A 25862-nucleotide genomic window follows, 5' to 3' on the forward strand; every position below is an offset into this window, starting at 1 on the left:
AAAAGATCACCATCTTCCCTGAACAATAAATACTTTGTGTACTTTATGTGTATGCTTTCTTCCCACAAATTCATATTACCCATTGTGACGTTGTAAGTACTAAACTGTACCTCTGATGAGAGGACCTGAATTTCTTTCCCGACTGGTTTGACAACCTTTTTTCCTTGGATTAGTCTGCATCCATGACCTTTTCTGTGATGCCCCATGCCTCGGAGGCTTAATGTGTCCAAAATAGACCCTGTTCCCTGTACAAATAACCTTGCACAGTTAGTTGTGTGTGTTCCACTGGTGGGTGGAAGACCTTCACCTATTGAGAATACTAGTGGGGTCCGGCTTGCTACATCCCGAATGATGCTCCAGAGTGAGCCACGGTGTGATAATCCAATAAAAGTTCCAAAACTAAACTTTTCTCTTTGTGAGTGAGTGAAACACAAGTCTTGCCAAATATGGTTACGGCTTCTGCCGTCTCGTAACAGCAGGAAAGCTATAGTCGACAACAGATCTGGTGCAATACTTGAATGTTGTCTGTATTGGACAGGAATTCACATTTTGAGAAAATCTGAATGTAGTGACATCCTGTGATTGGGTGGCAAGCAAATGTTTGAAATGATACAACAGTTATTGGAAGCAGAATTGCTCTGTTAACACCCAATGTCCCGCATTTGGGAGTCTGCATCCTTACTTTATCAACATTTTAACACAGAATTTCTATAGGCCACATAGCCAGACTATCCGGGAAGAGAGAGGTAGCAGAACCGAAATTGCCTGTGAAAAGGTTCTGCACCTGGAACCTGCTAAGGCAGTGTCTGCAGACACCCAACTTCTAAAACCTGAGGGAGAATTCTAATTTCTGTGCTAATTCCCTTGAACCTTAAAGAACCCCAGATCTTTTGCTGGATGTTAGGACTTTTTAATTTTTACCCTGGAGTGAGATCTTTTTCTCACTCGCTCGTGTGTTTTGACCCGATTTGGTAACAAACTCCATGGGCATCTACTTTGTGTATGGGCACACACAGCGCCTTCAGTGCAGTGTCCCAGAGAAATCCTTTATATTTCTCATAAGGTTTAAATACCTTTTCTTGTGTGAACTACAGTTCCCAAGAATAGTAAAGTGAAAATGACTTTACTTACCTTTTCACTTTGTAGGTTCAGCACAAAGAATCTTATGTGGAGTGCTGGGTGGCTACCTAGTAACCCCTTATCCTATAGTCTCATGTAAAACATGCTGTGTTACCCTCACTACTTTAAATGGCTGGTGGCAGTGGTTTCATTTTCCTACCATTGTGCTTTACTACTGCAGGCTGAACCCAGCTGCAGTACAGCACCCATGGGTGACCATTATGTTAAAATGGCCCCGGTTGTCTTTTTCCGCCATTTGATGTTTGTGAGGTCTTTGTTGGGTTTTACTCTGTGCATTGAGCCAGGTTTGAGCCCTATGTTCATTTTGCCTTTGGCGGGCTTCAGCCCTGAAGACCGCCTCTGGCTCCAGGGTGTCTGGAAAGGCAGGATGTGAGGGAGGTTCCCAAAACTCCCCTGTCCTTTGTCTCTAAGAGTGCCTGAATGCAACCAGTCCTGATTGGCTGGCTGGCTGTCCTTTCACGGCAGCCACCCTGCTGTGTGATTGACAGCTTAGGCTGGGCATGAATGGGAGAAAACTGTTTAAAAGGCAAGGGTTTTGGGAGTAGAGGCAGAGTCGGCCACTGCGAGAAATACCCGACGAAGAAACTGAACAAAGCTTGCTGCATCCTGCTGGACTTTGAACTGCCTGGTGAAGTCCTGCTGCAGTGCTGAAACTCCTTTTTCGATTTGACAGAGAAGCTAGGGAAGGGACAACAACTTTCCTTGGGTTAGTGGGACCAACCAACCCTGAGACAAACTCCACTGGACCATCTTCCCTGACTGGCTGTACTTCTGCGCTGCTGCAAGAACCGACTGCCAGGGGTCGAGCAATCTGTAGTTGATTGCAACGTCTGAAATCCGTCCAGAAGCTCCAGGAGTCTCCTAAGGACCCTGCAGAAGCAGGACGACCAGAGCTCGAGTACCCTCACCAGAGTGCAGGACCCAAGGAGTCAACGAAGCCCAACCGGTATCCAAGATCCACAACGGTGCTGTTTACTAAGCGCTGAAACCATGAAGTGCCGCTGAACGGAAAAGAGCCTGTCGCTGCTGCTGACCTCCAAAGTGCAGCCGCAGGAACCCTCCAGACGTCCTCCCTCTTGTCCCCACAAATGAGGCTCAAGAACACAGGATTTGCATCGCTGCAACAGGACAAAATCCAGCTGGACCACTCTTCTTCTAAACAGAGGCACTGTTAAGACTTGGGGTACTTACCTCACTGTCGGTCAGCTGTGCTTTTCTCTGTTGGGAATTGAATTGTCTCACCTTAAGAGTCGATACCAACTTTTCCCAGACTTAGCAGCTTGTGACCCTACAAGTGATTTCTACAAACTCTCTAACTTTGTGCAAGACTTTTTTATCCATGAAGTGCCTCAGCTCCATAGACTGTTCCCAATTGACTTTGGCTGTCCTGGCTCCCTGAGACTCTTCTAGCCCATTGACCTTGTTATTGCTTGGAAAGGGTTGTCTAGATTTCATTGGAAGATTTAAGCATCCTCACATGTACTGAGAACCTGTTTAACCTTTTCTTCTCCCTTAAACCTCTCTTTTCTGCAACCTCAGAATCTGCAAAGTATAACTAGTGTGATATATAAATGCCTTTACGGTCCTTGTGATTGAAGTCACCTAAGGGGGTAGGAATTGTGTAAGAAGCATATCCAAAGATTATCCACTTACTTGTGCTGATCCTGAAAAGTATTAAAGTATATTTGCATTGTTACATGAATTGCCTTTTTAACAAATGCGTACTTAAAATTTGACGTTGAATAAATAGATATTTGTAACAGAAACCTAGAGTGTAAGTGTTACTTGGATTTACGAATTTCATTGCTACAGTTCTACAGCTCACATTTACCCCTCTGGAGATAGGCCTGGCTGCTCAGTCACACTACCAACTTGTGCAGTACAGACCTATACCAAAAGGTGGGTTACCTAATACCAAGCAGATAAGTGTTGTGTAGTCCAACACAGTGTGACTGCACCAATTCTTACCTAACTATCTGCACGCGTATACAGACCTAGTGGATGGTCTATGTGCAGCCAACAGCACCTTCCGGAATCCGAAGAAGTCAGATAGGCGGGCATTCGTCCAGTTTCAGGAAGTCCCAGAAACAAGCCGTCCTCGCCCAGTCCAGGGTGATCGGGATCAGGTATGGCCTGAATTTCTGCAACCTCCTGAGACTCCAAGGGTTGACAGGTATCTATGGGACTGCATAATGGAGGTTGAAGACCCACTCCACTAAAAATGCATACCCCAATGGCCCTCTGGGGGGAAATTCCCTTGAGCAGAACTGTTTGCACTTTGTGTTGTCCACCGTCGGGGTGCCTCACCGGGTGGTGCTCATTGAAACAACCTGTGGGCATAGCTTCCACTTTTGGGAGACGGAGCTCTGCCTGCTTACAGCATCAGTCAACCCAGTCACCACCCTTGCCAGATGAGCTGCAGGGGCTGAACTGTTGTTCTCTAGCATCCAGAATCATAACTGCATGGCCACCCTGCACAGGGGTAGTGATCCCGCGCCTCCCTGCTTGTTGAGGTAGTGCATGGTCACTATGATTTCTGCTAACATCATGACATGCTTTCCCTGCAGAGAGGGTGCAAAAGCTGCCAGCGTCAGTCTAACTGCTCACAGCACCAGCAAATCTTCAGCTTGATGTATACTTTGCAATTTTGTTTTGGTCTTAGCAAAATCCCAAATCCACCTTTGTTGATCAGTGGGCTAAGATGACGAGGATGTTCTTCCAGTCTGCTCAGTTCCCATTTATTGGGGTCCCAGGCGCTTTTCTGGTGGTCAGTGGGCTTATTAATGCCACTGAGATGAGGAAGCTCTCCTCGGATGCTTGGTTTGTACTGGTAAGGGTCTCCGACCTGTGTCGGACGGTCAGTGGGCTTCAGTTGGACCCACAGAGAACCGAGCCAGCGTCCTCCCCTCTTCTCAGACTCTGGTCTGCCCACAGCATTTGAAACTTCTGCTGGTTTCCACCCTTGTTGTCTCTCCTGGCTTGGTCTCTCAGGTTGGGTTGTCTCTCGTATATATTTTTTTAAAAATCAGCCAGTCCTGTCCCGGTTGATTTTAAAAGTCCTCTACTTCTGTTGACAACTTAATCCTCATGCCTCCCCGGGCCCACCTCGTACCAGTACTAGCACAGTCAGTGACCATGTTTCCTGTGCTCTTCTTCGTAATTGTACTTTTGGCTTTAGCTTTGGTTCTTAACAGTGGGGAGGGCAAGGGAACGTTGGGGAGTGACAATACTGAATGCGCTGTACCCTAGGTGATCGTCCTTGTCCCCAGAAGGAGTCTCCTCCCACATTAAACTACCCCCAGGGGGACTATTGGGGAGCGGCCGTACCGCCCTAGCCTCCTGGAAAAGGGCTCCATGGGAGGAAGGGGGTGGGGGGGCCGGTGGAAGTGATCTTGTGAATGGTCACGGTGTCCAAACTGCTCCGACGAACTGGAGATTTTGCTCTAGCGAAGTCTGAGATTTCTTTAAGTTCAGGGAGAAACCCAAGTCGTGCAGTGGTGAACAGGTTTTCTTGAGATGACTTGAAACCTACTCCAGCGACCGTGCTCGGATCAGTCAAGCGTCCAAGTATGGAAACACAAAGCTGCTGGGTCTCCTGAAGTGGGCAGCTACTACTGCCATCAGCTTGGTAAAGACCACGGGGGCAGAGATGAAGCCAAAAGGGAGCACTTTGAAATGATAAAGTGCGTTCTCATTGACAAACGTTAGGAACTACCTGTGCTTCCTGTGCACAGGCACGGGAAAGTAGGCATACTTTCGGTCCAGTGACACCAGTTTCCCCTCAACTTCACCATCCTGAATGTGTCCTTCCTCTGGAATTTGTTCAAATCCCTGAGGTCCATGATGGGGTGGAGTCCTCCCCCTTTCTTGGGAACCAGAAATTATTGGGAGTACCAATCAGCGCCTACTTCCTCAGCTGGAACTGCCTCTACCGCCCCCAGCAAAAGAAAGGCCTTGAGCTCTTCCTGTAGCTCCTGTTTGGGCTGGGGGGAGGGAGGGCGGGTGGAGGTCTGTCCAGAGGTTTCTTCAAAAACAGGAAGCAGTAGCACCAATCGACAAGCTGAAGGACCCAGGGGTCGGAGGTAATTTCCTTTCATTTGCCCAAGAATCCGGAGAGACTCCGTCCAACTCCCTCCAACTGGTGAAATATGAGGAGAGACCACAGAGGTTTCTGAGGCGCCATGCATGTCGATGCTACAGCTGCCATCGACTTCCACCCTCCTCTACCTCTTAACTTTTTTGGCCTGGTGCGCTTGCACCCTTCTGGGAAAGATGGAGTACCTCCTGTAAAACCCTTCCTCTGGATCCAAAGGCAAAAGTCTGCTGCAGAGGCTGTTGCTGTACAGCTAATCCTGGTGACTGAGCCATGAGCTTTGAGTCCTTAAACCTTTATGGGGGCTCATCAGCTTTGGGGACAAAAAGCTGTTCGCCATCAAAGGCAAGCTGCAGCAGTTTTGCTTCAACATTGGGGGAAAAAGACTGAGTCCCTCAAATACGCAGACCTGCACAAGGATCCCCCAAGCGCCAGGCCGAAACTCGATATGGTGACGCCGGCAGCACGGTAGCCCAAAAACAAAGCTGGTCAGCTACAGGACGGTTACAGGGCACTTCCGAAGGCTTTCTTTGGCAGATGTTGGGAATGGATGATCCCTCCAATCCAAGGGTCGCAGCTCCTTCACAGGACTTCTTAAGATAAAGGGCAGGACAGCAGTAGAAGTTGGATGCCAGGCCTCCTTCAGTTGGGTCTCAGGTCTCTTTGCAGGTCTCACAGGTGGATAGGATACATGGCTCCTTCAGTTTTCTCCAGGACCTCTGAAGAATGGTTGTAGGGGTCCTCTTCTTATCCTAAAAGCCAGGTAAGAGCTGAAACTCCCACTAGCCAATAGCAGGATTAGCCCACACAAACACCCCAGCAGTGGTCCAATCAGGAACGCGGCAGGAATTTCATGCATACCACTCAGACACACTGAAACCAGTATGTGGATTGGAGTCAGACCGACCCAGCCCACACCCTGCCAGCAAAAATACACAGCCCTCCAGCAGCCCGCCAGAAGCTCCCGCTTTCCTGGGCACTGGAAGTCCACATAAGGATTTTCCTGGCCAGGAAGAGGCTAAAGAACAAGATGGCAAAAGAACAGGTGAAATATCTTGTGGCACAGCCATGTTTGACCAGTAGGCCACAGTTAGTAGCCAAACACGGTGAACCCGGTAAAGCTAAAAACAAAATACGACAGAAAGTGTGGAAAAGTCACTGCTGCCAGTCTATCCTTTTAGCACACCTAGAGTAACCAAAAATACTCTGTTAGTCTAGGGCAAAACATAAATGCACCCCATTGCACTGCAGTGTAAGCTGCATTGTACAATGATAAAAAGTTACCACAAGGGATATAAAAGTAACCAAAGTAGTAACAGTCACTTGACTAAGGGAAACAATGTTTCAGAGTACTGATAGCCTGAAGGACATATCCGTTTCCCCATAACAGATGAGCAAAGGCCAGTGCAGTGAAGTGTAATGCAAAAAGTACAGGTCAGATTAAAAAAATTAAAAGCTAAAAGTTTGAGGGTTCCATAAAGATGGAAGGAAAGGTGCAATAAAGAGAATTTTTCCTAACAATATCATAGATAGTGGGAGAAATGTCTAGGTTTCACAGAATGGCATACGATGAGAAAACACACTTAGGCCTTTCTCCCACTATGGGTGAAAGGCCTAGATTTCACAAATGGTAGACAAGGAACAAGTTACTTACATGTAACTGTTGTTCTCCAGCATGGGTCTGACATTGATTCACATGCAAACCCTCCAGCCTGCGCCTCTGCGGCTCTTCTCTGGGTCCTACTGCCACTTTATGTGCTACCAAATCTGAAGATGGCTGCCAGAGGAGGGGCTTAGGTAAAGGGCAGTCATTGGCTGGGGGCAGTATGACCCAGAGACCAGCGATTGAGAAAGACAGTTCAGAAATGAAACTGAAACAGATTTTTTTCTTTACGGAGGATTCCCAGCCTGACGACGGGGGAATATTCATGAGCATGGGAATCCATGGCAGACCCCATGCTGGAGAATGAGAAACACACACCTAGATTTTGGATTCACTGATGGTGTTCCATTAAAGGAAATCCACATCATGCAGCAGCACCAACAGAGTGGTCCCCGACGCTCCGGCTGATCTGAAAACCAAGGGGGAAGGGCGAAGCAGTAGGGCTGAGTGGGAAGAATGCGCAAGGGAGCGGTGACGAGCTGCTGGCAGCCCCAGCTCAGCCCACACCGCTCGCTGAGCTCAAGTGCACACCACGGTTGTTAGTCGCCATGTTCTGCTGTGCGAGGCTATGTGTAGTATGTTTTGTTGTTGCAGTGCAGTAAAGCGTGCGCACCCAACTGTGTCATAGAGATATGGTTGTGCTATGTTAGATTTCAAGTGGTGTATACAGAGGGAGGAAAGTGTAGTAGGGTTGGTGGCATCGCTGTATGATAGTGGCTACACTTGGGTAAGTGAGTTGATTGTTGACCATTGTTGATATGCAAAGGTAGGCTGAAAGCCTGAGGGTATTGGGGGGGGGGAGGGGTGTAAGGTAATGTTATTGTAATTAAGGAGTTATTCAGGATGACTAGCTAACAGGCATAATGCGGGACATCAATACAATACTACCGTGGGCCCCCATGGGTATATGAAATGCGAGAGATGGGTGAGTTTGTCTAGGTGCAATGAATGCTGTCACTGCCCGATCACACCCCACTTATCTGGTTGGTTGCTGCTGGTTGACGGCTGCCACTGCTGACACCTGCAGACACAATTGGGAGCTGCTTCACAGAGTGGCAGTCCTTTGCCTCTGGGTCTTTCGCCACCGGGGCTGCAACGGGCAGTGGGCTGCCCTGGCAGGATGAGGGTTATGGGAGCTATGGACCAACCAGTCTGGAGATGGGATTATGCCATTGGCAACCACCAAAACTGGTTTGGGTTAGGGGCTGGTGGGGGCATAGGGCCTGAACACGTTCTAAACAGGTGCAGGGGTAGAAAAAAGGGGCCCGGGGTCTCCAAGCACCACTCACCTGCGCCAGGGAAGCTAAAATGGTGAGGGGCTACAAACGAGGATCTAACCCTTGGTGTTGTGGGAGTTGAACACCAGACAATCGGGGCTTGGGGAGGGTCAAGAGGTAGGAAGGGGTTTTGATCTTGGAAAAAAGGGCTAGGTGAGGGAGGGTGGGGGCAAGGGGCATGCACACAGCCTAGACCAGAACGGGGGAGAGGAAAGGGAGCCGGGGTTTCTAAGCACCACTCACCTGCGCCAGGGTAGCTAAAAATAAAAAATAAGATGGGGACCTGTATACCATTGGGATAGTTTTATGAATTCTTGCCTCAAGCGGACCTTAGTAAAACTCCCCTAACAGCCAGAACTTTAGCTGGGGTGCAGGTCCCAGACTCGTTATCCTCCTGCCTGGTATACTCTCCTGCAAGGACTTTAACAAGATTCACAGTCTCATAAAATTTCAATATCTTGCCTATGCGGCTTACAGTACTTTCCTTTCCATAATAGTTTGCTTTTTCCTGCAAGTACGGCCATGAAGAAGATAGCTCCTTTTCTGGGTGAGGGATTTGGTTTCCAACCAAGCTGCTCTACCCCTGCAGTACCTCATGCAGCACCCTGGTGCCACAAACTACTTCTATGGGCTCACCAGCTTCTCATGGCGGCTTCCGCGTCCCCCTCTGTCTTCATTCGGCTCTGCGACTTCGCTCTGTACTCGGATAGCGTTTCTCCCGCCTTATAGTCCGCTAGATCTGGGAGAAGGCTTGGCCCTTCCTTCTCCCTCGACTGTCGCACAGCAGAATCCTTTTCGAAGTTCACCTAGTTGAGCTGCCGCCTCTCTGAGCCCCTCTACTCTGCAGTTCTGCCTGCAGCCCTCTGGTTCCTCGTTGAAGACGACATTTCTCTACGCTCAGTGAGGGAGGTGCCCGAAACTCCCTATGCTTAATCCCCTTGGTTACAGGAATGCACCCAAAGGTGATTGGCCGGCTGGCTGTCCGCAAAGGACAGCCCCCCTGCTGGGTGATAGGCAGATAGGCTGGAATAAATGGGAGAAACCTACATAAAAGGCAAGTCTTTTTGGCTTGGAAGGCAGAGTCGACGACTGGACAAAGGAATCTGAAGAAGAACTTTGAAGAGTCGCCTGCTGCAACTCCTGGACCGTTGGTTTGCCCGGTGAAGCCCTGCTGCTGTGCTGAAGCTCAGAATTTGCCTCGACTAGAGAATCCCTGCAAGGATAACTTCTCCCTTTGAGTTGGTGGGACCAATCAACTCCAAGTAAGCCCGCCGGGACATCCCCTCTAAGCTGGTTGGATTTACACAGCTGCTGGAACCGAAGAGCCAGGGAGAGGAACACCAGATTTTGTGCGTTGCTTTTAAGTCAGATCTGATGTAAAACAACCGGAGGGGGGGAGGGAGGGAGGGGTGTCTTTACTCCTGCTCTCTATACGGCAGAGGAGAGGCACAGAAGACCACAGCCAAGATTCTCTATGGGGTAGCTATGGTCAGGCAATCAAGGCCTAGCTTCTCAGGAGGTGATGAGGGCTGTGTAGTCCCCAAGCACCCACAAAGGAATGTCCACACACTGTATTAGTTAAAACAGTCTTTATATAAATATGGGTTCAAGGTTTGTTTGTTTGTTTATTTATCTAATATAGCACAAACCAAAACCATCAGGTAGCTGGGCACAAACATTACAAGGAGTCTTAAGGAGCTTAGTTGAAAAGGTAGGTGGTACATACATGAGTGAAAACAGATTATAGGCAATGATAACATCGATACTAGCGTACATTTGCAGTGATCAATAGTCTCAATGGATATACCCAAGATACAAACAAGTGATAACAGAGAACATATACAGTTAACATAGTCAGGCAAAGCAAACCTTAAGGAGAACAGTCTTGGGTATGGCTCAAGGATCCGATAGTTAGTGAAGAGGTCAAGCTCGGTATCATTGGTCCGTAGCCAGGTGAGGACATTCCGTCTAAAACTAAGGTAGGGTTGGTCAGTTCTGAGCTCTAGGGGGAGCCCATTCCAAGCTTGGGCGGCTATCACTGGGAAACTAGATCCGCTGGCTGTAGTCCGTTTGTATATAGGAACCTCTAGGGTGTAGGCGTAGGACAATCTCGTGGGTCAGCCAGTGGTTCTCTTATTTATTCTTTCTATGAGGTATTGTGGCGCTATGTTGTTGAAGCATTTGGACGTAAGAGTGTTTTGAGGGAGATCCTGTCCATCTTAGTCCAGTGTGCATCTCTTCTAAATACAGAGATATGCTCTCTTCGGGATATTTAAGGCTGCTCTACGGGTGTTATTTTGGAGCCTTTGCAATTTATCAATGATGTATTTATTAGATCCAGCGTATAATGCGTTGCAGTAATCCAATCTAGATAGTATAAGGGCATTAGCTAGTGTAATACAATTGGCTTCAGAGAGGAAGGGTCTGCAGGATCTGATTAATTTGCAAGTATACGCTGTAGAAGATGCTAGAGAGTTAACATGCTTTTTGAAGGTCAGAGCAGAATCAAGATAAAAGCCGAGGGTTTTAACTGCAGGCATTACTTTGATGTTATTATCGATGTTGAATGAGGCGTAGCTAGGGTTACATTTTTTAATGGCTGTCTCTGAGCCTAGGATCAGTAGCTCTGTTTTTTTCATCATTCAGGCAGAGGCTGTGGGATGCCATCCATGCCAGAATGAGGTGGTATATCTTGTTTACCAAGGCCAAGTCTTCCAAAATGTTGGCCGAAAGGGGGATGAAGATCTGAGTGTCATCTGCGTAGTTAGTGTAGGTGACACCCAATCTGTCCAATTTATCGAATAAGGGCTCAGTAAAGATGTTATACATGGTAGGAGATGCACATGATCCCTGAGGAACTCCACGGGAGACTTGTATACGGTCAGCAGCTGCTAATGGGGAGAAGACTCATTGTACGGTTAGCGAGGAAGGATTGCACCCAGGCTATGGTATTGCTTGAGAAATGGGCAGCTGACCTAAGATGGCTGCATAAGACTGCATGATCCACCAAGTCGAAGGCTGCCGATAGGTCAAGGAGGAGCAGCATAGCTGATTTCCCAATGTCCTTCAATTCGTCAATTTGGGTCTTGAGGTCAGTCAAGGCTGTTTCTGTGCTATGAAGGGGGTGGAAGCCGGACTGGAGTGAGCCTAGTAAGTTGGTAGCTTCTAGGTAGTCCTGTATCTGTAGTTAGGCTACTCTTTCAATGATTTTAAGTAAGAAGGGGACTGTGGTGATGGGTCTATAATTGGTCGGCATAGATGGATCTAGAGTTTGTTTTTTGAGCAATGGAAGCACCCAGAATTGTTTGACATTATTGGGCAAAAGGTTTGTCTTAAAGGAGGCGTTGATAAGCTTAGAGATGAATGGGGCTAGGTATCCGGCTGTGTCCTTTATAATTTGGGCTGGGAATTTGTCTCCTTTGCAGTTGGAGGGCTTAAGTGAAAGCATGATTTTTCCAGTTTCGGTGTTGGAATCTTTCTTGAAGCTGAAGGGTGCGGGGGTGCTATTATGTGAGTTTAATTGCTGCTGAGGTAGGGACTCAGCTGGCAAGAACAGGGTGGCTTTCTTTTTTGCAATTTTAATTTGGAGGGAGGTAATTTTATCTGACAGGGCATTTTGTATATTAGTACACAAGGGTTTATCCTTCAGGCTATTATCAGCCTGGGGTATTGGTGATTCCATTTCACGAAGGATGGAGAATAATTCCTTGGTATCTGATTTAGCCTTCGATATTCTGTCATTAAAAGTATTCTTTTTTATGCTAATTATTTCCTTTTTGTACAGTTTAGAGTGGTTGGTTAACTTGAGTTTGTTTTTTGTCGGTAGGCAAATGCCGCCAAATTGATTTTAACTTTCTTTTTTGGGTCCTTAGTTCTTTCAGATGTGGAGTGAACCAATTATTAAGGTGAGATATCGGTCTGGCTATGCGGATTTTGACTGGTGCTATGGTATCTAATGCATTTGTCATGGCAGTATTGAAGACTTCCACTAGTAAGGTGGGGTCGGTATTGTTAACTAGCTTGTTGAGAGTAGAGAGAAGATGAGGTAGTAGTTTATCCGCCGCAATATCCATTTTACTCCTGGTAAGGAGTGGCGGTGCCATGGCTATCGTTTTAGGGCGGGTAAGGTCAAACGAGGCAGAGAAGGTGATTAAATAGTGGTCAGACCACAATTGAGGTATTGTATTGGTGACAGCAATGTTGCAGTTCAGGTCGGCAACCCAATCTAAGGTCCTTCCTTTAGTGTGTGTGTAGGGGTAGTGACTTTTTGTGTCAGATCGTAGTCCTTCAGTAGAGAGGTTGCGGATAGGGCATGTTTATCATTGCTATCATTGAAGCCGAGATTAAAATCTCCCAGCAGCAAGATTTGCGCATGGTCCTTAGTATTGTTGGTCAGGATACAGTTTAAGTCATCCTCAAAGGAACCTAAGGGTCCAGGTGGTCTATAGATAACATGGATAGTTAGGGTGCAGTTATGATGGAGAGGCAAAGTTTAGCTGTGAGAATCTCATAGGATTGGACTGATGGGGTAGTAGTAAGTCTGATGGGTAGGTTAGATTTATGGATAAAAGCGAGACCGCCACCTCTGGCGTTTGGTCCGTCAGCTCTCAGTAATTGGTAACCGTCTGGTACAGCTAACAAAATGGCAGGGCCTGCAGCTTCATGCAGCCAGGTCTCAGTTATGGCAAGCAATTCTAGGTTTCCGTTAGTTAGGGTGTCCGCAATATTAGTGGCATGAGCCACCACAGATCTGGCATTGATAAGAGACCCAGATAGTAGTAGCGTACTTGTGAATTTAGAAGTGAGAGGTTGTTTAGTCGTAGGTTGATTAGCTCTTTGGGAGTTTATTGGTGTTATGGCAGGGAGAGCAGGAGTCAGGTGATTATAGTTATATTGCTGTGTACGTTTATTAGATAATCATGGGGGCGGGGCAGTCTTCCGTGAGGAGCCTCTAGTGGTGTGGTTAGGTGTAGGTTCGTAGCGGCAGCAGTGTCTAGATCTCAGTCTCATATTTCTGTCCTTAGGTGGGCATGAGGTAAGGGAGGCAGTGGCCATAATGGCAAGGAGGCCTAATACCGAGTAGATTATCTGGGTTCTTATAGTTACTTATGATCAGAGGCTAGGCAAGGCAAGTTGTAAAGCTAAGTGCAACAATCAGATAAAGCAGAATGGGCTAATGCAGCACACCAATAGCAATGCCAGTATAGACTAAATGCAACAATCAGATAAGTTTATATACACAATCACGATAATACACTTTGTGCTCCGACAATTCTAAAATGGTAAATATATACAGTTCTAGGTGGTACCATAATTACTCTGATTCCATTAAAATGCATCAAATGTACTCCGTTCGAATAGCATACGAATCGACACAGCAAAACGATATCAACCATAGACTTTTAGGAGGAAGACAAGTTGGTTAGACAATTGGCAGAATACTGGGACCCTACCACCCAGACAATTCTGTATGAGGATCCCCCTCCACCTGGGCAACCTGTAGATGAAAATGCAATACAAGCCCAGTCCATATATTGTCTATTCAAGTCTTATCTTCTTCTATATTTCTGCAACCCAAAGGTATCTTGTGTTGTAGGGTTCTTTGTCAGGGAATAGACAGGCCCTTCTTGAGTGCACTCCCTTTGAAGCAGGAGCTACGGGTCGTCGAACTTCCGAGATGAAGAAAGGGGTGAACGTTGTCTGAGGCAGCAGCTTCGGTCCTTGCAGTGCTCGTAGACAAGTGATCGAAAATGTCCCGCAACAGGGGCAGCGTGCGGTGCACCTCGACGACGATGGTTCGTTGCCACAAAGAGTTAGTGAAGAACTTTGGACCAACAAGGGCGTCAAGTCGGCGGCGTCCAGCGTCGGTGAACGGGACGTGACCACGGCTTGCTTCAGTAGCTTCGCCGGCGTCCGAGGTCTTTGGGTGGCAGGAAACCCACCGGCAGATTCTCCTCGGTCGTCGGCAGCCTCGACTTTCGCCAACTGGACAAAAGAGGTAGACTATGATAAAGAAGGGAGTCCTTGCATCAAATGTTCTTAGACAAATAGGAGCACGGCGGCTCTGGTCGGCGATGGCGGTCAGCTGTCCGGTGCTTTTCTTTGTTCTCCTCGGCAGTCCCCTTCGCCGGTCGGCAGCCTTTCGTAGGTCTTTCTGCCAGGGAGCTTTGGCAAAGATCAGCTGGTGCACAACAGTCCCTCGTAGTTCGGGAAGAGGTCTCTTTACTAGGTCCTCTCTTGGATCAGTTCTTGAAGACACACCAGCTTTCAGATTACACGGAAGGGACCAGCGGTTCACCTTCTTCCAGCTCAGCTTCGAGAGTAAGCATCAAATATCAACTTCAGCCTCTGAACAATTTCTAGCAGTGAGAGGCCCCCAGATATACTGTTTATCTCCCATTCACTCTGCTGGATCACACTCTGGCAACCAATCACTCAGAAGGGCATTCAGGCAGTCAGCCAGCCAATCAGGCGCACAGTGCATTCAGGCCATTCTTCTCCATCCAGACTCTCACAACACAGAATGTGGAAGTGAACAAGTACTCTGCCATTCAGCACTACACACTGCATTCATACCAGTTTCGGGAAGGGCTGTCTCAGTAAGTGTGTCAAACACCAGATACTAGACACCCATAACACAGAATGCGTATTCGTCACACACTCCATTCACCCAGGTCCCACCCCATGGGCGTACCCACAACATACAGTTGTTGGGAAGGCTCCAGCCAGTCTGGTTGGCACTTCCCCCCACACTACCATATATGGAACTTCCACCCAACAGCCAGTCAGGGGGAAGGGACAGAGTCAGGTCTTCCCAGGACTTTGGGAAAAAGGTAACAGGCAATAGAAAGCAAGAGGCCACAGGGGCCATCTTGTTTCCGAACAGGATCCATTGATTCCAATGACAGGGCCTGGGCATACTAAAATGGAGGACGCTCAAGGCACCTGTCAATTTAGTATGGAGCTGCCGCCAGCCCGTACCTTGCTCTGTGGGCCACACACAGGGGCCCAAAAATATACACTAGGAGTACACGGTTGTACTCCCACCTATGGGTGCCATAAGGTTATCCCAAGGGTCTCTTCTCCTAACCAAATACAGGAAGAGCCGCACCACCAGAAGTCCCATGTGAACTCCTGCGCAGAAAACAAATCAGAACAAATGATAAAAATCAATAAAGGACAAGGATTCAGAGGCCCTGTCCATCTGATGCATTTCCAGCATCACACCTGAGCGCTAGGAAGATCCTCCAGACTTCCCTGTTGCAGGACTGACCAAGTCTGAGCCACCTCAACAGAGTGCTGTATCCCAGAAGCAAGGAAAGTCTGAAGTGGTACCCGAGAACCACAGTGTTGCTATTTGCTGTCAGACTCGATGAGCTGAAACACTGAAGAACCGCTGAATTGAAGTTTGCCTATTGCTGTCGCTGACCTACCCATTGCAGAGCAGGAGTCCCCAGACATCCTCCCACTTGCCCCCACGATTCAGGCTCAGGAACAGGAGGCTCTGCAGAGCTGCACAGGAACGAAAGCTAGCTGGAACCATTTCTTCTAACCAGAGGTACTGTAAACCTAAGAGAACTTACCTCTTGCTGTGCAGCCTTACTTGCTCTCAGTTGAGACCCGTCTTGGTTACCTTGCAGAGTTGCTAAAGCTTTGCCCCTCACAAGCCTCCCAGCTTGTAGCCCTTCAAGTGTTCTATTTTATACAAACATTTCTACTGACATTGTGGAAGACTTTTTATCTACCTGCAAAAGAAGGAACAAGTTACTTACCTGTAACTGTTGTTCTCCAGCATGGGTCTGGCATGGATTCACATGCTCATGAATATTCCCCGTCGTCAGGCTGGGAATCCTCGGTAAAGAAAAAACCAGTATCAGTTTCGTTTCTGATCTGTCTTTCGTAGTAATAACCAATCACTGGTCTCTGCGTCATACTGACCACAGCCAATGACTGCCCTCTACCTAAGCACCGCCTCTGGCAGCCATCTTCAGATTTGGAAGCACGTGAAGTGGCAGTATGACCAAGTGAAGAACCGCAGAGGGGTAGGCGGGAGGGTTCGCATGTGAATCCATGCCAGACCCATGCTGGAGAACAACAGTTACAGGTAAGTAACTTGATCCTTCTCCAGCATGGGGTCTGGCATGGATTCACATGCTCATGAATAAAGAATACATAGCAGTACACACATGCACAACCACGGGAGGTGGAAAAGGCTCAACATTAAGCATTACATCAAACTCAACATTAAGCATCTTACCTCCTCACAAGGCTCACCTCAGGCCAGCAGGTTGCGCAGCACTGCTTGGCCGACCCTGGACTCCTCCCTGGAATCCCGATCGACGCAGTAGAATTTCGTGAAGGTGTGCGTCGACCTCCACGTCGCAGCCCTGCATATGTCCAGCAGGGGCACACCAGAAAGGAACGCTGTGGTAGCTGCGATCGCTCTGGTGGAATGGGCTCTCTGACAGCCAGGCAGCGGTCGTTTTGCCAACCGATGTCAGTACATGATACAGCCGGAGAGCCATCTGGAAATGGAAGCCTTCGAGAGAGCCTTCCCCTGATTGACAGGTCCAAAGTTCACAAAGAGTTGTGACGTCTTCCGAAAACACTTTGTGCGGTCTACGTAGAACTTCAGCGCTCTAGCCACATCCAGCGAGTGCAAAGTCCTCTCAGCCGGCGACGAAGGCGACGGGAAGAACACAGGCAACACCAAGGGTTCGTTGAGATGGAAGTCCGACGGCACCTTGGGCATGAAGGAGGGGTGCGTCCTGAGCACTACCCTCGTGTTGTGAAAAGTCAAGTACGGGGCCTTGCAGGAAAGGGCCTGGATCTCTCCCACCAGTCGTGCGGAGGTGATGGCCACAAGAAACGCTGTTTTCCATGACAGAAACTTCAACGGGGCCGAGTGCAGAGGCTCGAACGGAGGTCCCATGAGCTTGGTCAGCACAACGTTGAGCTCCCACGCCGGGGCCGGCGCCTTCACCGGCGGGAACAATCTGAAAAGTCCCTTCATGAACTCTTTCACCAGACGATGAGACCACAGGGACGTCCAGCCCGTGGTTCTGGTGTATCGGGAGATCGCAGCAAGATTAATCTTGATGGACGCGTGTGCCAGTCCAGCTTTGGCCAGCGTCAGCAGGTACGGCAGTACCTGGGGAGCCGTAATCCGTAAAGGGTTAATCTTCTGTGCGTGGCACCAGACAGAGAACCTCTTCCATTTGTGTCCGTAGCATTTAAGAGTCGAGGACGCCCTGGCCTTTGCAAGAACCTCTCTGCAGTCGGCCGGTATGTCGTATCCTCCAAACTCTAGCGCTGCAGGAGCCAGGCCTGCAAGTTCAGCGATTTCGGGTCGTGGTGGAGGATGGCGCCTCCTTCCCTGGAGAGTAGATCCGCGTCCACCGGCAGCTTGATTGGCGGGGACGCTGACAAGTCCAGAAGGTCCGGGAACCATATCTGCCTCGGCCACGCAGGTGCGACGAGGATCATCCTGCACCGTGACCTCTTGAGCTGGTTGACGAGCCGGATTAGCAGTGGCAAAGGAGGGACCGCGTAGAGGAACAGGCCCTCCCAGGGGAACGAGAGAGCATCGCCCATGCTCCTCGCATGGGGAAACCTGCTGGCGAACCTCCGGCACTTGGAGTTCGTCGCCGTCGCGAACAGGTCGATCTGGGGTGTGCCCCACCGTCGGAAGAGGCGATCCACTAGATCCTGCCGTAGTTCCCACTCGTGGCACGAGCGCAGCTCCCTGCTGAGTGAGTCGGCGATGCTGTTTTTTATCCCTGCCAGATGAAACGGCACCAGAAACATCCTTTGGGCGACTGCCCAATGCCACAGGTCCTGCGCCTCCTTGGACAGTGCTGGGGACCTGGCTCCGCCCGGTTTCCTGATGTAAAACATGGTGGTGGTGTTGTCGGTGAAGATCCTCACCACCTTGCCCTTGAGGGACGGAAGGAAGGACCTGAGGGCCCAGAACACTGCACGGAGCTCCAGGAAGTTGATATGGAGGGACTTCTCCGTCGGGAGCCAGAGGCCTCTCGCGTGCAGATTCTCGGTGTGCGCTCCCCACCCTTCCAGGGAGGCATCCGTGGTCACTGTCTCCTGGTGGTCTGGGGTCTGGAAGTCCATGCCCGCCGTCAGATGCGCGCGGGTGCCCCAACACCGGACCGCTCGGCGGAAACTCTCGAGTGTGATCCTCTCCTCGAAGCCGCCCGTCGTTTGGATCCAGCGCGCCTCCAGGAACTCCTGCAACGGGCGCATCCGGAGCCTGCACATGGGAATGAGGTAGATGCAAGAGGACATCATTCCGAGGAGGGACTTGATGGACCTCACCTTGGCCGCGTCGGAAACCAACATCCGCTGTACCTTGCCCAGGATGGACCTGGTCCTTTCCTCCGACGGTGAGGCCAGAAGGGACACTGTGTCGAGCTTCGCTCCCAGAAACAGTGCGTTTTGCGCGGGTACCAGGTGGGACTTGGCGTAGTTCACAGAGAATCCCAGGTCTGTGAGAAGTTGGACGGTTCTTGCCGTGTGCTCCACGGCGAGCTCCCTAGTCTTGGCTCGGATGAGCCAGTCGTCCAGGTAGGGGTAGACGTGGATCACCCCGCGGCGCAGCTGCGCCGCCACCGGTGCAAGGCACTTGGTAAATACCCTGGGTGCCGACCGTAGTCCGAAGGGGAGGGCTTTGAACTGGTAGTGACGCCCTTGGACCACAAACCTGAGGAATTTTCGGTGCCCCTTTAGGATGGGAATATGGAAGTAGGCATCCTCCAAATCCAACGACGACAGGAAGTCTCCTTCCTCCAGCTGACCCAGGACGTGCTGGAGGGTGACCATCCGGAACTTCTGTGCCTTGATGAACTTGTTCAGACGTCGCAGGTCTAGGATGGGGCGCCATCCTCCCGTCTTCTTCTTCAAGAGGAAGTATCTCGAGTAAACTCCGGAGCCCCGAAGCCTCTTTGGGACGAGTTTGATGGCGCCCTTCCTGAGCAACGCCTTTACCTCCAGGAGAAGCTGAGGGACGTGAAGCTCTCTCCTGGCCACGGGGGGGACTCGCGGGCACCTTCTTTGAAACTCGAGCGCGTGGCCCCGGGCCAAGGAGTCCAGCACCCAACGGTCGGTCGAGATGGACTCCCACACGCTGACGAAGCTCGCCAGCCGGCCTCCCACCGGGGTGCTTCGGTGGGGGCCCGACCCCACGGCCGGTTCAATCCTGTTTCGACGAGGCTTTGCCGCCTTGACCTCCTTGGCGACGACGGCGGGGTCCTCCAGACTTGCCTCGTCCTCTGTAGGCCTCTTGAGACGACAAGCGGGCCGCTTGACGGTAGGTAGAGAAACCGCCGCCGGAACCTTTGGAGGCGCCCTTGCCTCCGCTGCTCCGAAGGGGCGTCCGTCGTTGCTGTAGAACCCCAAGGGCCCGGGCCGTCTCAGTGTCCGCTTTAATGGCCTGAAGGGAATCTTCCACTGTTTTCCCAAACAGGTTGTTCCCATCGAACGGCATGTCCAGGACTCTGGTCTGTACATCTTGACGGAAGTCCGTAGCCTTGAGCCACCCACGCCGCCTAAGGCAAACGCCGTTGCCCAACTGGCGAAACCCAGTGTCGGCGATGTCCGTCGCAATAGTGATGGCGTGGTCTGACGCCACCTCACCTTCCTGTAGGATCTCCAGGGCATCCGCCCTCTTGTCGTCCAGTAGGAAGTCCAGCAGGGGAGCCAGTTTGTACCATAGCTCCCTGTCGTAGCGGGCCACGATAGCCAAGGCGTTGGCCGCTTTAATCGTCGTCGCTGCAGACGAGATGACCCTGCGTCCCATAGCGTCCAATTTCTTTCCCTCTCCGTCCGGTGGGGAAGTCGAAGTGGAGGCCGCACCCCCCCCCCCCCGCTTTCTTCCTGGCCGCCGCGGAGACGACGGAGTCCGGGGTAGGCTGCGCCCGGAGGCACAGGGGGGCCGCGTCCGGGACCCGGTACTTCTTTTCGTACCGGTCTCTTCTAGCTGGCGTCGTGGAAGGGTTCTTGAGGAGGGCGAGGCCCTTATCCCAAATGTCGTCCAGTAGAGGCACCGCGAGGACCGTCTTCCTCTTGGCCTCGCGCCGTTGATAAAGGAATCCTTCCTTTTTCTTCTCCTCAGGGCAGAGTTGGAAAAGCTCGGATGCCCTGGCGATCATAGAGTGGAACGATCCAATCTCGTCGGGCGGAGAGGCCCTGGTGGGAGGTGACGGCGGGAGATCCTCGTCGTATACCTCGTCGTCGCCGTGTCAGTCCCCGTATCATCCCCTCGGGTGGACGGGGAGGAGGGCTGGACGGGTCGCGACGGCTGAAAAGGAGGTGGAGGGTGAATCCTTCTTTTCTTGGGAGGGTGAACACCTGAAGGTCCCGGTTCAGGATCGCCCGACGGGAGAGGCTCCTCCGTCGGCAACGGTAGTCTCGTCCTTATCTCTGAGCATAAGGACTGTATAGCCAACAAAATGGCCGCCGAGTTGTCTTGTGGCGCTGGCAGAGGGGAATCCGACGGGCGATCAGGGGCCCCGTCGGCACCCTCGACGCTGTCGTCACCTGCGTCGGGTTCCATCCCGACGGGCCGGTCTTCATCCACGCCAAGGCCGTGGCTTAAGACCTCGATCAGCTCTTCCTCTGAAGCTGAATCTACGACGACGCCCTGCCCCCCCTTTTTCTTCCCCGCCGGGGATTTCACGGGGGTACTATCGATGGACACAAAAGAGGACTCCCTCCGAGGTGGCAGGGAGACTCTGAGCCCCGAGGTCGCCACCACTGGTGTAGCCTCCACAGGCTGAGCCAGGGCCGCCGCGACAGTATCGATAGAGGGCTTGGCCGGATGGATTAAGGCCTTCACCACCTTAGGTGCGCTCACCGCCTTATCCTTGAGGGGGGGACACTGCCTCGCTCCCCCTCCGATGGGGCCTTCGAGCTCGACCGGGGCCTCTCCAGGAGCTTCGCCGGGTGCTCGCCCTTCCTCTTACCCGACCCAGAGCGTTTGCTCGTGCCTGAAGGTGCCGGGGAGGGTGCGCCCTGCCTGGCGCCCGTAGAGCCCGACCGTTCGGCGCTCCCGGTGCCAGCGGACTCGCGGTGCTTGGCCTTGTGTTGGACCCCCGTCGCCGGGGCGTCCTCAAAGGTCTTAGAAGACCGCTCGGATTTCTTCCTCTTCTTCTCGCCTGACGGGCTCTTCCCTTCCAGCCAGTTGGCGAGGCGTTGGTGGCGGTCCTTCATGGTCCGCTCCGACATATTGCCGCAAAACGCACAGTCCTTCTCCACGTGCGTCTTGTCCTCATGTAAGCAGTAGAGACAAAACGAGTGTTCGTCCTCCTTAAAGACGTTCTGCAGCTGGCATCCAGGGCAGACCCTGAACAGCTTTCCGGGCGTCGAGCTTCCCTTCTCCTGGGCCATGTCCGGGCCTGAGAAGCTTCTGGAGTCCTCCAAAACGTAGCTCGACGAAATCTTCACCCTTGAGGGGCGCAGACGAATCCGACACGGGTCCCCGTTGATCGGATGGAGAGTCGGTGGAGCTTGAGGCTCTTTTGACCGGAAAAAACGAAGTTTTGAGAAAAAAACGTGAAAAATTAGCACTAACGCTCGAGAGCAATAGCACGAGGATCCCAACACATGAACGTGCGGTAAAAATCTGAAGATGGCTGCCAGAGGCGGTGCTTAGGTAGAGGGCAGTCATTGGGTGTGGTCAGTATGACGCAGAGACCAGTGATTGGTTATTACTACGAAAGACAGATCAGAAACGAAACTGATACTGGTTTTTTCTTTACCGAGGATTCCCAGCCTGACGACGGGGAATATTCATGAGCATGTGAATCCATGCCAGACCCCATGCTGGAGAAGTTCTTCAGCTCCCCTCGACATTGTGCAATTAACATTGGCTGTCCTGGCTCCCTGAGAGACTCCTCTTTGCCTCTGTGCTTTGGCCTTTTCCCCAGGAAAGGGTTAATTTACTCTGTGTTGCAAGGTGTTTAGAAATACTTACCAGTTTATGAATTATTTGTTAACCTGTGTTTTATTGCTCTATTCTCTCTTTTTCACCAAACTCAGTATTGCTCTAAATGTACCAGTGATAAATCAATGTCCACAGTGTCCTAGCTATTTAAGTCACCTGAGGGTGTAGGAAGTGTGTGTGCCATCCCCAATGGGTGTCATCTGATGTAGAGAAACTAAGAGTGATTTTGAAGTATATTTAAGTCTTACATGTTTTGTCCCCTTTCCGAAGCAGGCTTATATAACTGACTGTGAAATAAATTCATAATTGTTTTATCAAGAAACCTTGAGTATAAGTGGTTCTTTGGATAACTGTACTGCTCACATTGACCCCTCTTGAGATAAGCCTGGCTGCTCAGCCACACTACCAACCTGTGTAGTTCAGACTTATACCAAAGGTTGGGCCTCTATTGCCAGGTGGTCAGAGTTATTGTAGTGCACCCAAAGGGTACTGCATAGAATCTTGCAGGACAGGGGGTATTTAGGAACCTTATCCTTGTATGACAAATAGTAGTCTTTTTCAACATGACAATAGGATCTGGAAGATTGGGGAGTTTGGGCCTGGGTGTCACCTCAGATGTGTAAGGGGGATACCATGTTCTCTGGAAAATTCTCCCCAAGTGCACAGGGGAACTCCCTGTCCATGCGATTCCCCTCTCATAATGCAACCCCCAGGGGTCTATTGGACTGTGGCCGAACTATCCTCGCCATATGAGAAGGGGTCTCCCCTAGGGAAAAAGGGACGAAGTCCCCAGATTGGGCACACTACTCAGTCATTGACACTCCCCCTCCTGGGTTGGCAGCCCTAGCCTCAGTAGTATGGGTAATTATTCTAACTTCTGGGACTGCCCATAGAAGAGTAGAGGAAGGTTTTGACATGTTTCAGTAACAAGGAGATCAATGAAGCACTCCAGTGATTAAGGAAAGGATTTATCCAAAGGGCTATGATTCAGAAGTTACTTAGCGTGAGCCATAATTTGAGGGGGGATCATTTTGATATTAATGGGTGCATCCTTCTCATTTGCAATAGTAGCATGTCACGACCCTCGGCCAAAACCCTCTCTGGTAAACCCATTGGCCAGGTGGAGTCAGGACTCAGGCCTCTAGAGCCTGGCAGCCTCTTCAAAAGCCCTCATGGGGCCAGTCCTGGCACCTATGGCGCAATGCTCATACACCATGAAAAACAATGTGCTTGGTAACTACTTTATTGTCAGCCAACATGGAGGCATCCACATAGCTTGGTTCCTAAGAACCAAGCTATGCGGTCTAGTGTTTTGGGTGTGGTAGCCTAGGGACTACTTTACCTGGACTATTTTGTTGGGGCTATTTAAACCACACCCGAACAAGACAAAACGCTTTGCGTTACTTTGCAGCTTGCAACGTGACGCTCACCGTGTCCAGCTATTCCCTCGAACCTCAGAGAAGCAGAACCTGCAAGGAGACAAAAGGAACATCATTAGCAGCAGCATCTTACCTGCAGTCTTCATCTTTAAACACTTGCAGCTACTGAGAACAGCTTTCTCGAATCTGCACGCCTCCCGGACAGAACGATCTGAAAGAGGAAGATAGAGGCAACATTAAAGAAAGCAGTAGAGACATTTACAAATTACAAAGTGCTCAAAAGGCTTACCTGGCTGGTCGCCTCTCGGCTGGCACCACTCCGGACATTCCACTTGCGCTGAAGAACACTGACCTACAAGGAAGGAAAACACAGGTTAGCAAAGGCAAGACTTTGCAGCGTTGCGCATAGCGCTTACTTACCGCAACATAGCGCTTTTAATGCGCCATCATTTACCAGCGGGGCTCAACCAAGCCAGTTTGCCGCGCTGAAGCTCCGCATACCTAAGGGAGGAACAAAAAAAAGACATTTTAAACAAAGAAAGGCATGCAGGATAGCAACAAAGCTAGAGAACAGCAAGACCTACTGAACAATATCAAACGGGCCGGCGTCAGTGAAGTAACTGGACCGCACTCGCCCATGTAAGACAACGCGCCCCTGCAAAGAAGGCAGGACGGAGAGCACGTCTAATTCTACCACAAGGTGAGGAGAGGGCGCCAGAGGGACTGAAATCATATGGAGTGGAGGGAGGATACTTACCCCAGTCGGTCAGTCTTGAACACAGTCCACCTGTATTTTCAGGCAGAACCGTCCCTGCAGACCACATCAGGGCAAAGCTGAGAAGCATACCAGCGAGTAATCCGGCTGGGTGGTATCCCTGTGGATACCAGGTGAGCGCAACATAGCAGCCGCATGATTTACTTTAACTGCAAGATTCCCAATTTCTTGCATGTGAATTCTACCATTTCTCGTGAGTCCATGACAGATAGAAAAACTATTAGAAGAGACATGAACAATTCTTTAAAGGTTTATATGGCTTACCCATGTGGGAAGATGGCAGATACAATACTCTGCATGGGCCAGAAGAAACACGTTACTTACCTGTAACTATTGTTCTCCAGCATGCATTCACATGCTCATGAATATTTCCCTTCGTCAGGCTGGGAATCCTCGGTAAAAGAAAAAGCAGTTTCACTTTCAAACTGTCTTCCTCCCATAAACCAATCACTGAGGTCTGGGTCACACTGCCCCCAGCCAATGACTGCCCTCTTGCTAAGCCCATCCTCTGGCAGCCATCTTCAGATTTGGTAGCACTTAAAGTGGCAGTATGACCAAAAAAAGCCACAGAGGGGCAGGAGGGAGGGTTTGCATGTGAATCCATGCCAGACCCATGCTGGAGAACAACATTAAAAAGTAGGTATCTTGTTCCTTCTCCAGTATGGGGTCTGGCATGGATTCACATGCTCTTGAATAAAGAATACATAGCAGCACATGCATACACAACCACGGGAGGTGTCAAGGCTCAACAGAAGCAATTACTCTTACCTCCTCAATAGGCTCACCTTCAAGCAAATAGGTTGTGTAGCACTGCTTGGCTGACTCTGGACCCCATCTCTGGAATCCCTGTTGACGCAGTAGAATTTCATGAAGGTGTGCGTAGACTTCCATGTAGCAGCCTGCAGATGGCCAGCAGGGGCACACCAGACAGGAACACAGTCGTCGCAGCGATCGCTCTGGTAGAATGGGCTCTCGGACGGCCAGGCAACGGTTGGTTTGCCAACTGGTGACAATGAGTGATGCAGCCGGAGAGCCACCTGGAGATGGAAGCCTTGGACAAGGCCTTCCCATGGCTCACAGGACCAAAGTTCACAAAAATCTTAGAAGTTTTCCAGAAACTGTGCGGGCCACATAAAACTTCAGCGCTCGAGCCACATCCTGAGAGTGCAAAGTCCTTTCAGCTGGCAATGAAGGCGTTGAGGGGGGGGGGGGAAGGAGGGTAACACAGGTTAAACCAAGGGTTAGTTGAGATGAAATTCCGACAGAACCTTGGGCATGAAGGAGGGGTGCGTCCGCAGAACCACCCTCGTCTGGTGAAAGTCAAGAAAGGCTGCTTGCAGGACAGGGCCTGGATCTGACCTATTCCCCTGGCAGAGGTGATGGCCACGAATAAAGCTGTCTTCCAAGAAAGGAACTTAAGCAGAGCTTGATGGTTAGGCTTGAATGGATCCCCCATGAGACTAGTCAGCACCACGTTGAGTTCCCATGCCGGGGCAGGTGCCTAACCGGCGGGAACGAACAAAACAGTCCTTTTATGAATTCCTTCACTAGACGGTGCGAACAAAGAAGACCGTCTCAGAG

At 50.4% G+C, this 25862-nt stretch overlaps 1 protein-coding gene across 5 annotated transcripts in view; it reads right to left on the reverse strand.

Moving 5' to 3' along the window:
- The window catches only part of GIGYF2 (GRB10 interacting GYF protein 2), a 2415541-nt gene that overhangs the window by 1011768 nt on the left and 1377911 nt on the right, over nt 1-25862 (reverse strand). The gene's annotated exons all lie outside the window — the stretch shown is intronic.

The sequence above is a fragment of the Ambystoma mexicanum genome, chromosome 10 (assembly GCF_040938575.1).
Source record: "Ambystoma mexicanum isolate Mex_15411 chromosome 10, UKY_AmexF1_1, whole genome shotgun sequence".
NCBI lineage: Eukaryota > Metazoa > Chordata > Amphibia > Caudata > Ambystomatidae > Ambystoma > Ambystoma mexicanum.